The following is a 13,053-nucleotide window of genomic DNA, read 5'->3' on the forward strand; positions in this document are numbered from 1 at the left end:
TGTTCTGAAGTTTGAGTAACATTTAAATGTTAAACCACCCCACCCCCACAAAAATGAGTGTATGATGTGCACAATAAAATAGTGACAATTTTGAGCAATTCCATCTCTATGAATATCTGTCTTCTTGGAACATGGTCAAACATTGTTAGTTTATACTTCCAGAATAGAATACGAACATATCTGCATGTAATTAATTCGTAGGTGACAATAATAGTCGAGTTATTAGTACTGTACTCCCCAATCGGGGAGGAGCGGCAACTTCCGGTGACCTATGACGTCACACCACAGGAACTCCATTCGCCATATTTAGTCGATTCGACTCTGATTGCCAGTTGTTGTCAGTGGTACTATTATTTGATCTACATTTTGTCTGCTCTAGTTTATAATTGTCAAACCATTGGTACCAATACATTTAGAGTCTAGAAATCGAAGGTGAGTCTGGTTGCTGGTTTTATCCGTGTTATACTCTACCCGAGCGATGTGATCGAAGACGCTAGCTGGCTGCATTTTCAATGTAAACAGTTCGGGAAGTCAGCCATTGTCATGTCGGCGAATTTCTCACAGATATTGCCCTTAATGTGACTAAAGCTAAGGAAACATATATATTCAATCAGCAAATGTCTGAGACCTAATAATGTAATTGTATCAATTTGTGAAAAATTAGTGATATATCGTTCTAAAATACGGTCTTAATAATGACATTCCTAACACTCGACTTAGTCTAGCTGTTATGTAATTCCGGTTTACTAAGAAACTGGGTTTATCCATGGAGGTGGTTTATCAATTACTGCTAGTGTATGAATACCATATATACTTGGTTATACCCTATTATTCATGGTTAGCCTTATACATGTAATTCCAGTCCCTTCATACTTTTTCCATGTTTTCACTAGAATATGTTAAGCCGGCCTAAGTTGCCCTATAGTGTTTAAAAAAGCAAGTACTGTACATGTATCTTATATTATACCATACCAGTGTTTCCAGGGGTTCGTAGTAATTTCTTGAAAATACAGTTTTTGTGATACAAATTGTACGTACCAAATACTTTCTTGATGAATAGACTACACAGTGACCTTAGTAATTTAAAAATCTACGCTCAAATTGCCTAAACATGAAGAAAATGTCCTCAAAGTCCAAATTAGCGAACTAGTAAATAAAGGGTTTACCGTCATCATGAATGCACATTTTGTTGCGCATACGTAAACAAACAGCATACAACATAGAGATAAAATATAAATTGTCGACATTCAGTGTCCATACCTCCCCTAACCCTAATTAGTAATAATGCAGGCGATGTTCGACACAATTAGTGACAAACAAACGATCAAAAACAGGCTGGAACTTCTGTTGTGAACCCAAGAACACTGCCGTCTTACTCTGACGAGGCGTAGTAATAGTCAAGTACATCAGTTGTGTTTGAAGCGTTATTTGTTGTAGTATCACAAAAGTAGCACTGTTCTTGGCAGCCCGCGGAACAAGCGAGCTAAACTTGGTTCTGTTTCAAGTAAAATGTGGTAAGCGTACCGTTTGAGTTCTGCTTCGTATATGATATATGATGACAGGATTTTGAAATAGGAACGGACAACCGCTTCAACGACTTCTGAAATGTACATGAGAATAGCGCAGCTTGACGAGGATAGGCTGAATATGTGACCGCAAAGCAGAATACAGCAGCAAGAGCAGAAAAGCAGTGGTCTTAAGAGCAGCAACGAAAAGTGACATTACTTACTTTACAAAGTATTTGAAGTTACCTCTGTTGCAAGGGCGCCACCATGACTTTTGATTGGTTGAAATTTGCACCTGCTAAGTGGAATAACAAGGCACGTGGTCCGCTCTCGCGTTGATTTAAAACTAATTATGTATATAACTTGACCTTGTTCATTTCAAACAAATAAAAAAGGTAATTCACAATATCTATTTTATACCAATGTCCAAACATTTGCAATTGGATATTGTGCATACCAGTAATGGCCCTGACTTACAAATAGGCAATGTTTTGGTTGACTGGCTTGTGTGTATTTTTTTCATTTGAGAAGTGTTGCTCACTGTAAAGTGATTTTGTGAGTAAAAGAAGTCTCAGAGTTTGTAAAATTTTTGAAATTTTGTAGCAGTTTGAAAATTTCTCTGATGTCCTACTAAACAGTATCAGTAATATTTCGCAAACACCATAAAATTATTGAGTTTCAAACCATAAACATGCTGAGGATGGTGTGGCCCAGACTGGGTCTAAGGAGTGAACCAAAACGACCCAATTTTCAGCTTGTTTCAGAGACAAGGTTTTTGGCACATGCTCAGAGCACTAATGCAACAAAAATGTTGTAATTGACGCAATGATGGTCTGTTTAAACAATGTCAAAACATTCTAGAGTGCAAAAATGTGAAAAGAAATAACAGCTATTCCTGATTGGCCTATGATTCCAAATCAGTAGTTTAGAATTTAAATCCCTAAAATGGCAAACATTCAAGTTCATCTTTAATGTAATTTCATTGATTGATCTGATCATCCCAAAACATTTGAGTATCTGGTACTCGTGCAATCATATAACTTAGACTGTATGACTACTTGGCTAGCATCCCAAAGTATAGTCACCCAACATTCAGTATTCACTGGTACATGTAATCACTACTCACTGATTTGCTCCAGTCCAGCATGGTGTTTGAGCTAGGTTAGTAACTTACTGAGACATGCTGAATATATTCAGTCACCGCGATCATATTACAGTATACCCATAGGATAAAGTCCAATATTATTAATCATACATGTAATTACTCACTAATACTGGTAATACCAGTACATGACCTAGTAAAAACAAGGAGCCTCATTCCTGATAAAATCTGCCATAGCTGTCATTGATTTACTCATTCCTGTAATTCATATAAAAATATTAAAAATAATATTCAATTTAGATTTGTAGAGTTTACAACACTGACAGTAACGTGCATATGGTATAATGTGATTTTTATTACCACATGGCTCCCTGATCCACTGCAGTGAAGAGGCCACTACTTTGTATAAAAAGTATATTAATAAAATACAACTGTAGGTGTTCTAACTAGCTGTTTGTTGGTCCACCCATGTACATTTATTATACACTTCATTTTAAAATACTCGTCTAAGTCCCTTTTTTCTGACTATTTTGACACTTGCAATTATTAGTCCCCGTTCAAAACTTATGCTTTGCTTTGGGATATGCTTTGTTTTTGTTACTTTACATACATACTTTATACATGTAAGGATACATGTCCGTGACAATTTGTTTCAAAATCGTATCAAGGATGGCCGATTGACAGCCATATGACTTTTTGGCCATACTACTATATTTCATATATACATCATATATGTCAGTTTGTTTCATAATCGGATCAAAGATGACCAAATAACAGCTGTTTTTATTTTTGGCCATACATGTATTACTATATATCTGTCACCTATGTATCATTTTCATTGATATTTAGCATGTTATAAATTGATACATGTACATGTCAATTCAATTTGCAATTTGATCAAATATGGCTGACTGGTGGCCATCTTGTCTGTTTAAAATGTGATAACTTGGACATTTTTGAATCGGGCCTATGCCTAGCTTACTCTTATTCAACGCATTATTTTGGGACTACTGTAAACAGTTTTAATTTTGCTTATTTCGCTGAATTGAATGCGCTAAATTAAAACCCAGTGAATATGTAAAATTTACACATTATTTAAATGATAGAACCATGAATTTAAAACCCACTGAATATGCCTGAAATGGTAAATCAGCAAAATTTAAACCCACTTTAGTCCAGAACTAAAAATACAATTACAAAGAGTTGCAATTACTGTATTCCCTATCCCAGAATCTCAAATTCGTAATGTGTATTTTAGTGCCTCATTCCCATCCTCAGACTTGCATTTTCTCAAACATAGTTTAAACTATTTTAGCAAATGCAATAACATAGACATGCACCTCAATTTGTATTACTTTCACTTGTGATCTATGTTTTTCTTTGCTATGTCTTAAACTGGAGGGGTCATCACGCAACACATGTTCATAAAATAAACATGTAAATAAACAATCTGTTGTATTTGCCACTTGGGACTCAAGTTTCAAGAAGAGCACAAAGAGAACTTTCAAAAATTTAACAGGACTGTCATTTTCAATGACTTGTTTCATCTCATATTTACATGTATGAGGAGCTGCAAGATTAATATAGAACATTTAATATTAACTGAGAAAAAGAAATTATGAATAATTACTAATTACCGCTTTGTTCTTCATAATACCATTGTTAGTCCTTATTTGATTGGTAAGATTGCTATTTTTTATAAAATATAGATGAGACTACAGAAAACAATTGAGGAACTCAATTCAGCCCTGTGCATAAACTGAAGTGGTTAGAGTAAAGTAGGCACTGTATGGATGACATCCTTGAGCCAGGCTAATATTGGCTTATTATCCACCATTGATAACTTATAATTTATATGTCAATATCTATTAGGTAACATAATGGTTAGACATGAATTGCTGGAAGATGAATTGTATAACATACATGTAATGGGAATTTCCACCCAATTTTTCTTGAATACTGCTTATGAAAGTAAATTATTGAGAATGCTTGGGAGTAGGTCAGATCTCGGGTAACCCTATGTAAAATGTATTCTTTATAGCAGCTATGCAGTTTCCTGTTATCACATTGTGTTGACATGTGATCACACCAAAGTCAAAACGCAAGTCTTTTACCCACATACATGTACAAGCATGGCAGATTGTGTGAAATCAAATTGGCATAATATTATTAGCTGATAATATCCAGTGCTTCTCCCCAGAGTATTTCTGTTTGAATATCAAATAGCATATCGGCCAACAGCATGAGACTTCTTAGGCTGATTTGTAAATGCTTATGAAATTCTTACTACCCCAATGTCCATAATTACTTATTTGTATATTATAATTCACATATATGAGTACAAATTAAATATTGTAATAAAAAAGAAATGGGTATCAAAATCAAAAAGGCTCCTCACTTGTCCTTATTTGCATACAATTATTTGTCTGGTCACATCTCACTACTGCACAGTGTACATATATACTAATAGTCATGGTAGTGGGACTCTGACATGATTCTGGAGAAAGTTTTGAGCTCCAATCTAAAATAAACTTCAACTAAAATTCCTTTAACAAATCCTGGCCAGCAAATATTGTGTTGCTAGTAATTAGTAGAGTAAAACTTGACTCACTGACAATAATTTGGACCTAGTTCTCGTGTACTGTATGAATTCTTTTTTAGCTCCGCTGTCGACTTTGTCGAGCGGAGCTTATCATACGAGTGATTGTCCGTCGTCGTCCGTGTCAATGTTTTACTTTTTCGACTTCTTCTTGAAAACTACAAGCCTGAATGCTTTGATACTTGGTGTATATGTACCTTGGGTAGACCTCTCTCAGATTTGTTCATTTCATGATCATATCTTCAATTCTCTAATTTTGTAATTTTTGGTAAAAAGTGATATTTTCGACTTCTTGTTAAAAACCGCAAGTCCAATTGCTTTGATATTACATATTATAGGTACTACATGTGGATCTCTCTCAGATTTGTTCATTTTGTAAATGATATCTTTAGTTCTCTAATTTTGGTGAATATTTTTGTAATTTTTGGTAAAAAGTGATATTTTTGACTTCTTGTTAAAAACCGCAAGTCCAATTGCTTTGATATTACATATATAGGTACTACATGTGGATCTCTCTCAGATTTGTTCATTTTGTAATGATATCTTTAGTTCTCTAATTTTAATGAATATTTTTGTCATTTTTGGTAAAAAGTGATATTTTCAACTTCTTGTTAAAAACCGCAAGTCCAATTGCTTTGATATTACATATATAGGTACTACATGTGGACCTCTCTCAGATTTGTTCATTTTGTAATGATATCTTTAATTCTCTAATTTTGGTGAATATTTTTGTCATTTTTGGTAAAAAGTGATATTTTCGACTTCTTGTTAAAAACCGCAAGTCCAATTGCTTTGATATTACATATGTAGGTACTACATGTGGACCTCTCTCAGATTTGTTCATTGTGTAAGGATATTTTTAATTCTCTAATTTTGGTGAATATTTTTGTCATTTTTGGTAAAAAGTGATATTTTCGACTTCTTGTTAAAAACCGCAAGTCCAATTGCTTTGATATTACATATATAGGTACTACATGTGGACCTCTCTCAGATTTATTCATTTTGTAATGATATCTTTAATTCTCTAATTTTTGTGAATATTTTTGTCATTTTTGGTAAAAAGTGATATTTTCTTCTTGTTAAAAACCACAATCATTTATGGTGAAAAATGATATTTTTGAATTCTTGTTGAAAACAGCAAGTCCCATTGCATTGATACTATGCATATTGTTCATTTTCTAATGATATCTTCTGTTCTTTAATTGAAATGTGCATTGCTAACAGCGGAGCTATCTCAGCCGAGAGGCTGCTTGTTTCTGGGTGCAATCATTTTTGAAAATGTTACTAGAATTCCACCATCCTAACCAAATCTGTTCACACGCTGCTTAGTAAGCAGAGTGTGTATTTTAGTGAATGTGTGTTGGTACACCACTGTCTATAAATGTTCAGTTTAATGTCGTCAGTAAACCAAATGTCTTGATTTAATTTTGCATCCCATAAATAAAATCCATAGAATAATAAAATTTTCAACTCATCGAACCATATGTGCATGTTGGTGACTTTTTCTCAAAAACTGAACAGTTTGTTTTTTGTTGTGTTGCTGCCTGGATGGGTGTAGATAGAAGTTATTAAGAACTCCTCCCAAAATTATGCAAATTGTGCAAATTAGCTACCAAATGACTTTTACTATGACACTAATTAGTCTAGAGTGCCTATATTGATAGTGCATATGCACAGGGTTGACCTATCAGTTTTGTTAATTTGGTGACAAAATCTTCAATCCCCAATTTATGGCAATTATTTTTAGTGAATATTTTTGTCATTTTTGGTATGAAGATTTTATAAATTTCCATAAAAAGTTTCATGTCTTCATCAAATGTGCTATATATTTTAAGAGTAGAAACAAATATACATGTCATTAAATTGTGTCCTGATTCTACATGGTCATAAGATTTAGGTCAGTTACACCAGTGCATCAAGCTGGGCTTTGTGTAACCATGCAACTATAAACCACAGGAAGAACAACAAAACTAAGAGGATTAAAAAAAACCTTTGTCTTAGTTTATCTTACAGTGCTTTCGCTTTTGTTTCTACAACATTAGTCATACGCCATGTTAGTTGCCGCCGATACGCCCGTATCAACCGCTTTGCTGGAAAGGGAAAACTTGAAAAAAAATATTTCATATCTGCGCAGTAAAATATTTTGTTCACTACGCATGCGCAAACAAGTCGGTCTGCAGGGTGACCTTCAGTGTACCGGAAGTCATGCATCGGGTCGGAGTTTAGCGAGTTTTCATCATTTTCAATGTCGTTTTTTGATTACTTCTTATTTGTTCTACCCTTGAAAAAATAAGGTTACGAAAGTTTGCGAAACATGGGGTTTGGTATGCTGTTTGTTGTCGAGATATCCCGACTTATTCCGTGTTTCCCTTCGATCGCCAGAAGTGGCAATGTGTTTTTTTCCCCGTTGAATGTCGCTCATTTATCAGTGTTTTTGTCTTTGCGCCATTGTTTTTCTATGCTATAACCAAAACAACTCGATCATGTGATCTCCCGAAGTCGTCCGATTGACTCCGAAAATGATCGATAATTGGAGATTAACCTTCATTTGCGTATATTGGCTTATTTTTTAATGCGACGAAATCAAAACAATCAAAGCAATCAAAACAAACATTCGACATCGCGGCAACTATCATAGTTCAAAGGAAATGAAGTGGTTGTTCTTCCTGTGGTTTATAGTTCCATGGTGTAACTAACTTATAAGCTAAGTTTCACTGCTGCCACACTTTCAACAACAAAAACTTTTTAATCCTGATTACAGCCCTGAAAAGCCTATAAAATTGTCACTAGGTTTATTGGTTACTGTCAATTGATAATTATTGACAACCTTTGCACCACTTTTCAAAATTCTTGTGACAAATGACATTGTTAATTGCGCAAAACAGCAACCCTTTGAATTTTAGGATATACAAAAAGTTCAACCTACATGTGAAATTGACAGATAAGAGCTACAATTTTATTTGGACTACTATGATCTTTGGGGTCGAAGGTCAAGCCAGTAATTTTTCTGGAATTCCTCTTTCGAAGCTGGATGACAGTACATCATACATGTAAATCTCTGTTACTTGAGTGTTATGTGTTGGTTGGTTAACAGTGTAAATTTGTTTTCAATGGTAACCCTCATGGGTATTTCTGAGCATGCTATAATAGGATATATGTAATCAAATTTGACTTTGGCCTAAATACATGCTCAATCTGTGCCATTTAATTTATTTTAACCATTGGTATCTTTAACATGAAATAATCAAGGAAGCTCACTGCTGTGAAAAAGTGTTTTTTGTACTTAGAGGCTTACAATTACTGACTAGTTGCACATTAGTGCTTGAATCATCTTTGCCTATCGACTTTTTTCATTCTAATTAATTGAATTTTTATGTAAATTACCATAAAACTATTAATCTGCAGTCTTCACCGGGTAGTTCATCTAAAAACAAATTATTGAATGTATCCTATTAATTTGTGATGACAAAAATCACTCACGGAAATCATTATTTAAAAAATTAGAAGAAAAAAAACATTTGGGAAACTTAACTTAATGTATGCGTCACATTACATCACTTGTGATCCCTACCAGAGATGGCAACACATTGTTCCAATGAGGTTTTCAAGAAAAGAAAAAGTGTACTTCAAAACAATGCATATAAATCGTAGTATTTCCTCAGTCAACATTGATAGAATTAGAAATCATTTGAGTACTTTATCAATGTACAAAGCTATATTGCAATGACATTGGTTGTGTAAAAAATGTACTTGAATTTTTCCCAAAACCTGTCATTATATCATGGTAAATATTACGTCTGTATTACTAGTTGTGTTCACGCACAGCTCTTTAGCACAGACTAAGAGGTCAAATTCTCTAGTAGTACGGGCTAAGGAATGCTAACTACGGGTAAATCTGATTCGATTCAAATATATGCAACTTTCTCATTTCCAAAATGGCAACCGAGCTCAGACATAACATAGAAACAACCTAGAAGACGCATGATTTCAAGGAAAAAAATGTTCAAATCTAAGAAACGAAAAGTTAATTAGTTTATCTAATCTGAAGTTTTAGAGGAATGTTGCTTTGTCCCATGCTCCTATAACGACTCTATACAGTACAGTTCTCGCGGAAGCTTTGGCTTTTGTGGCATCATTGTCGCCTACGCATGGCTTCATTGTCGCCTCAGCATCGCATCATTGTGGCATCAGCTTCGCGTCATTGAAAATTGAAGCTGTGTTCGCCTCGCTATTTTGTGGCATCATCGTGGCCTCAGCTTCGCAGTCTCATGGCATCAACATGGCATCAGCTTCAACTTATTGTGACATGAGTATGACCTCATTATTTGCACGCAGAAGGGCAGTAGACAAAAACATGTACAGAAGTTCGATATGTAATCGATTTGAAATTCAAGGCGAATAAAATAATATGATCAAGAGTAAAATGACATTTTAAAAAGATATCTTGTTTAATTATTTTAGTGTTGCGAGTATTGGGCACCAAAAACTTTGCGAAGTACATTACAACCGGCAAGGTGACGAGTTTCATATTGACTGGAAGGAAAATCGTGATAAATTCAAATCACACGATGCAATCGTCGTTCTGATACAACACAATTTACTGTATACGAAGTGAAACTGTTCTTGTTATAAAATTTACCTTTTTTCGCTCATTTTATTTGCTGCTAGAAGAGCAGATTCAGATTCCTCATTTCGGTGGTATTTTTCTGTGTTTCGTTTAGTTTTAGCCGAGCTCGACCCCATGCCCGGACTACTAAAACATGCAACACACACGTACGCCGCCGGGTGCGTCGGCGTCGGCGCCAGTCATCTTGATACAAAGTTCCAAAACAAGTGCGTACATTTCCAACATGTGATTGGATGGTTGTGGTGGCGTCGGTCTGGTAAAATTTGACAACCAATTCTCAAAATTAAGTCACGTTCAGTGATCTGAGCTCGATCTATACGTACTTTAAAAGTATTCTCACAGACATATTTTCGAATGAAAACGAGCCATGCCCTGTAAAAAATCGAATAGCACTTGACATGCAGAAATAATTTATTGGGCTTCAGAAAAAAAACGTGTCCATTTAGTGTGGCCGTAAATATTTGGTCACCAGCCGATGAACAATTTGAAAATCATGATTCACACGGAAGTCCTTCGATACTGAAAATCATCGACTCCAGTCTGGTTTACCTTATTTCCCAACTTGCAAAACTGATTTGTATCTCAGCCCTGTTTTTTTTTTTCTTTCTTTTTTTTGAACTGAGGTAAAATCTCATCCGTTTGTCAAAATATACCGATGTTTTCCAGTGATTAATTGCGAAGCCTGTCACAGCACACAAAAAAAAAACTTTGTGAATCGACGATGGAGATTGGATGGTACGACGACCCTTCAATTTGCGTTAAATATGTTTTGTTACAACATCATTGATTGGCTGAGAGTCACCCGATCGGAGCACGACCTGGGTCACAGAACCATATTAGTCCGTATTATCAACAGGACTTTGCGAGAAAACCACACCCACATTTTCAACCATTTTAGCGCGGAAGTTGCCAACAAATGTCGAAAACTCGTGAATTTTATAAATTCGAATAAAATAAAGCTAGCGATTCGTAAGACTGGTTAATAATATATCCCCCGATGCTCTTCGATTTTTTTTATTTCAAGGTGAGAAATGGATACTAGTAGTTGAAGTTCCATCGATTTCAAGGCGACTATTTAACTGCGACAACTCTACGCTCTGTTGTAGTTTCGCGAGGTAAAACAAAAATACAATAAATAGTACTTGTTTAATTATTTGGTTTTACAGCCCACAAATTACGGGACATGATCCCCATGAATTGCGATAAATAAATGCTGATTGTGTTGAATGACGGACGTCGGGACCGTTTGGAGAAACAAATTACGGTCGGTAGACATTTCAAACAAATGAAATTATTAACGAAAGACGAGATTTTTCTAGGTATTTACGATCATTCGGTCATACCAAATATATACAAAATTGACAAATACACAAATATGTGTAATAGTAGGTCATTTTTATTTAGCCTTAGAAATATTTCTTTCACTCAGTCCACGTCCATGCGTGGGAATTCTATTTAGCTTCATGGTCCTTCGGCTTGTCTTCTGCTTGGGGGGGAAACAACAATAATTAAACAAATCGTAAACTCAACACAATCAGGAAAAGAAACCCAGACAACCATGTTGTACTTCTGTTGAATACATTTTGTAGCAGTGAGTCATGTCGGAATATTGTCTAAAATAAAATATTCAATCCCAGCCAAATCTAGGTCAAAGGGTCAGATTGCGTGCATATAATTATAGATAGTTAAAACAAAAAGTATTTGAACTTTTGACGGTTGTTCAACATCTATGCACGGTTACTAAACTAGTAACCACGATCTATGAAAACCAGAAAATTTTTAATAGTCCGAATTGTTGCACGGTCGAAAATAAAACGGAAATTGACCGGTCAAAAGCGGAAGCGGTCAAGAGGTTTGGGGGAAATGAGTACAGTACTTCTTTGTTTGATGAAGCGATGCTGATGCCACATTGTTGCCATAATGAGGCCACAATGAAGCGAAGCGATAATCGCCTAACTTTTTAATGTCGCGACATTGAAGCGATGCTGAAGCCATAACAATGCCATAATGATGCGATGCTGAAGCGAAGGTGAAGCTGAAGTGAAGCCAAAGCTTCCGCGAGAACTGTACTGTAGATGACTTTCCCGGAAGTAGCAAGAGTGAGGTGCAAAAATCCTCCTGCTGTGTCAGGCTGAAAGGACCGAACATGTCAGTTTGCTAATAGTCGATAGAAGGGAATTTTTTTTTTTTGTGACGTTGATTGGATACTTAGAAGCATAATTATCACACGTGCAAATTTACATCCCCAAATCGGCATGTGCGTGCTTGTGAAACACTGTATCTTCTGCTTTCTGGAAAGTTGTCTATCCCACCAGTCATTACTCCGCACATGCTTCCACACTGATCTGGTCGCTGTAGTAGAGCGTACAGCAGCTCCAATCGTAGGCAAAATTAATTTGGTTCTCTGTCTACAACAGCATTAATAAAACTCTACATTCTGTTATGTGTTTCTGTGCATCCAAATAAGTTGGGTCCGTCTTCTCTCGCGTTCCTGTGCACGTCGCTTCAAAATTAGAATGAAACATGTCAGCAGCAGAAATTTTGTGTTCATAAATAGCGGCTTACAATAATCGTTGTTAGTCCCCCTTAGCCCGTGCTAAGGACTGGCCCTCCCAGTGCGTTGACACAATTGGGTCTAGCCGAAATGCAAACATCTGAAATAAGCAGAAAGTCTAAATTTTAGCCTGTACTTTGTGTAACATGAACACTACTAATTTTCATCCGGGAAAAAAATCAATATTTAATGAAATCAACTGAAAATTCTATTAATTCTCACACAAGAAAAAAGTATTTTTCTTTTGTATCCTAATAATTCATGTGTCCACAAAAATGAATTAAACAGTTTATGACCTAATACATTTTTTGTATCAGATATATAATTTGGAATGTACAGAATACCCGGTAATGCCTTCAAACATATTCAATAACAAAATTTACAAACCACTGTGACAGATAGACATCTCGGGTACTGAGTTAAATGACATTGTTGTAGAAATTGGTTGATACTTCTCCCACTAGATTCACTCTAAGTGCTGATAATGGTCTCTGAGGAGCAGGCTTGGCACCAACCTTATTATACACATGTATAACTTATCCTATTTGAGTGAGAGGGAGGGAGGGATGGATGGATAAATAAGATTCTAAAGATTTGCTATTGATGACAATTGTTGTATTCCATTTACTAGTTATGAATAGATTTAAAGTACAAGGACTTTTCAAT

General features: G+C 35.4%; 1 protein-coding gene across 1 annotated transcript in view; it reads left to right on the top strand.

Moving 5' to 3' along the window:
* Positions 1-295: 295 nt before the first annotated feature.
* LOC102802131 (integrin beta pat-3-like) overlaps positions 296-13,053 on the top strand; it is an 86,791-nt gene continuing 74,033 nt past the window's right edge. The window contains exon 1 of the mRNA XM_085501553.1: positions 296-432. The gene's annotated coding sequence lies outside the window, so the exon portion shown is untranslated. The remainder of the gene's footprint in view (positions 433-13,053) is intronic.

This window comes from Saccoglossus kowalevskii, chromosome 7 (assembly GCF_978046115.1).
Source record: "Saccoglossus kowalevskii chromosome 7, keSacKowa6.1, whole genome shotgun sequence".
In the NCBI taxonomy this organism is placed as follows: Eukaryota; Metazoa; Hemichordata; class Enteropneusta; family Harrimaniidae; genus Saccoglossus; species Saccoglossus kowalevskii.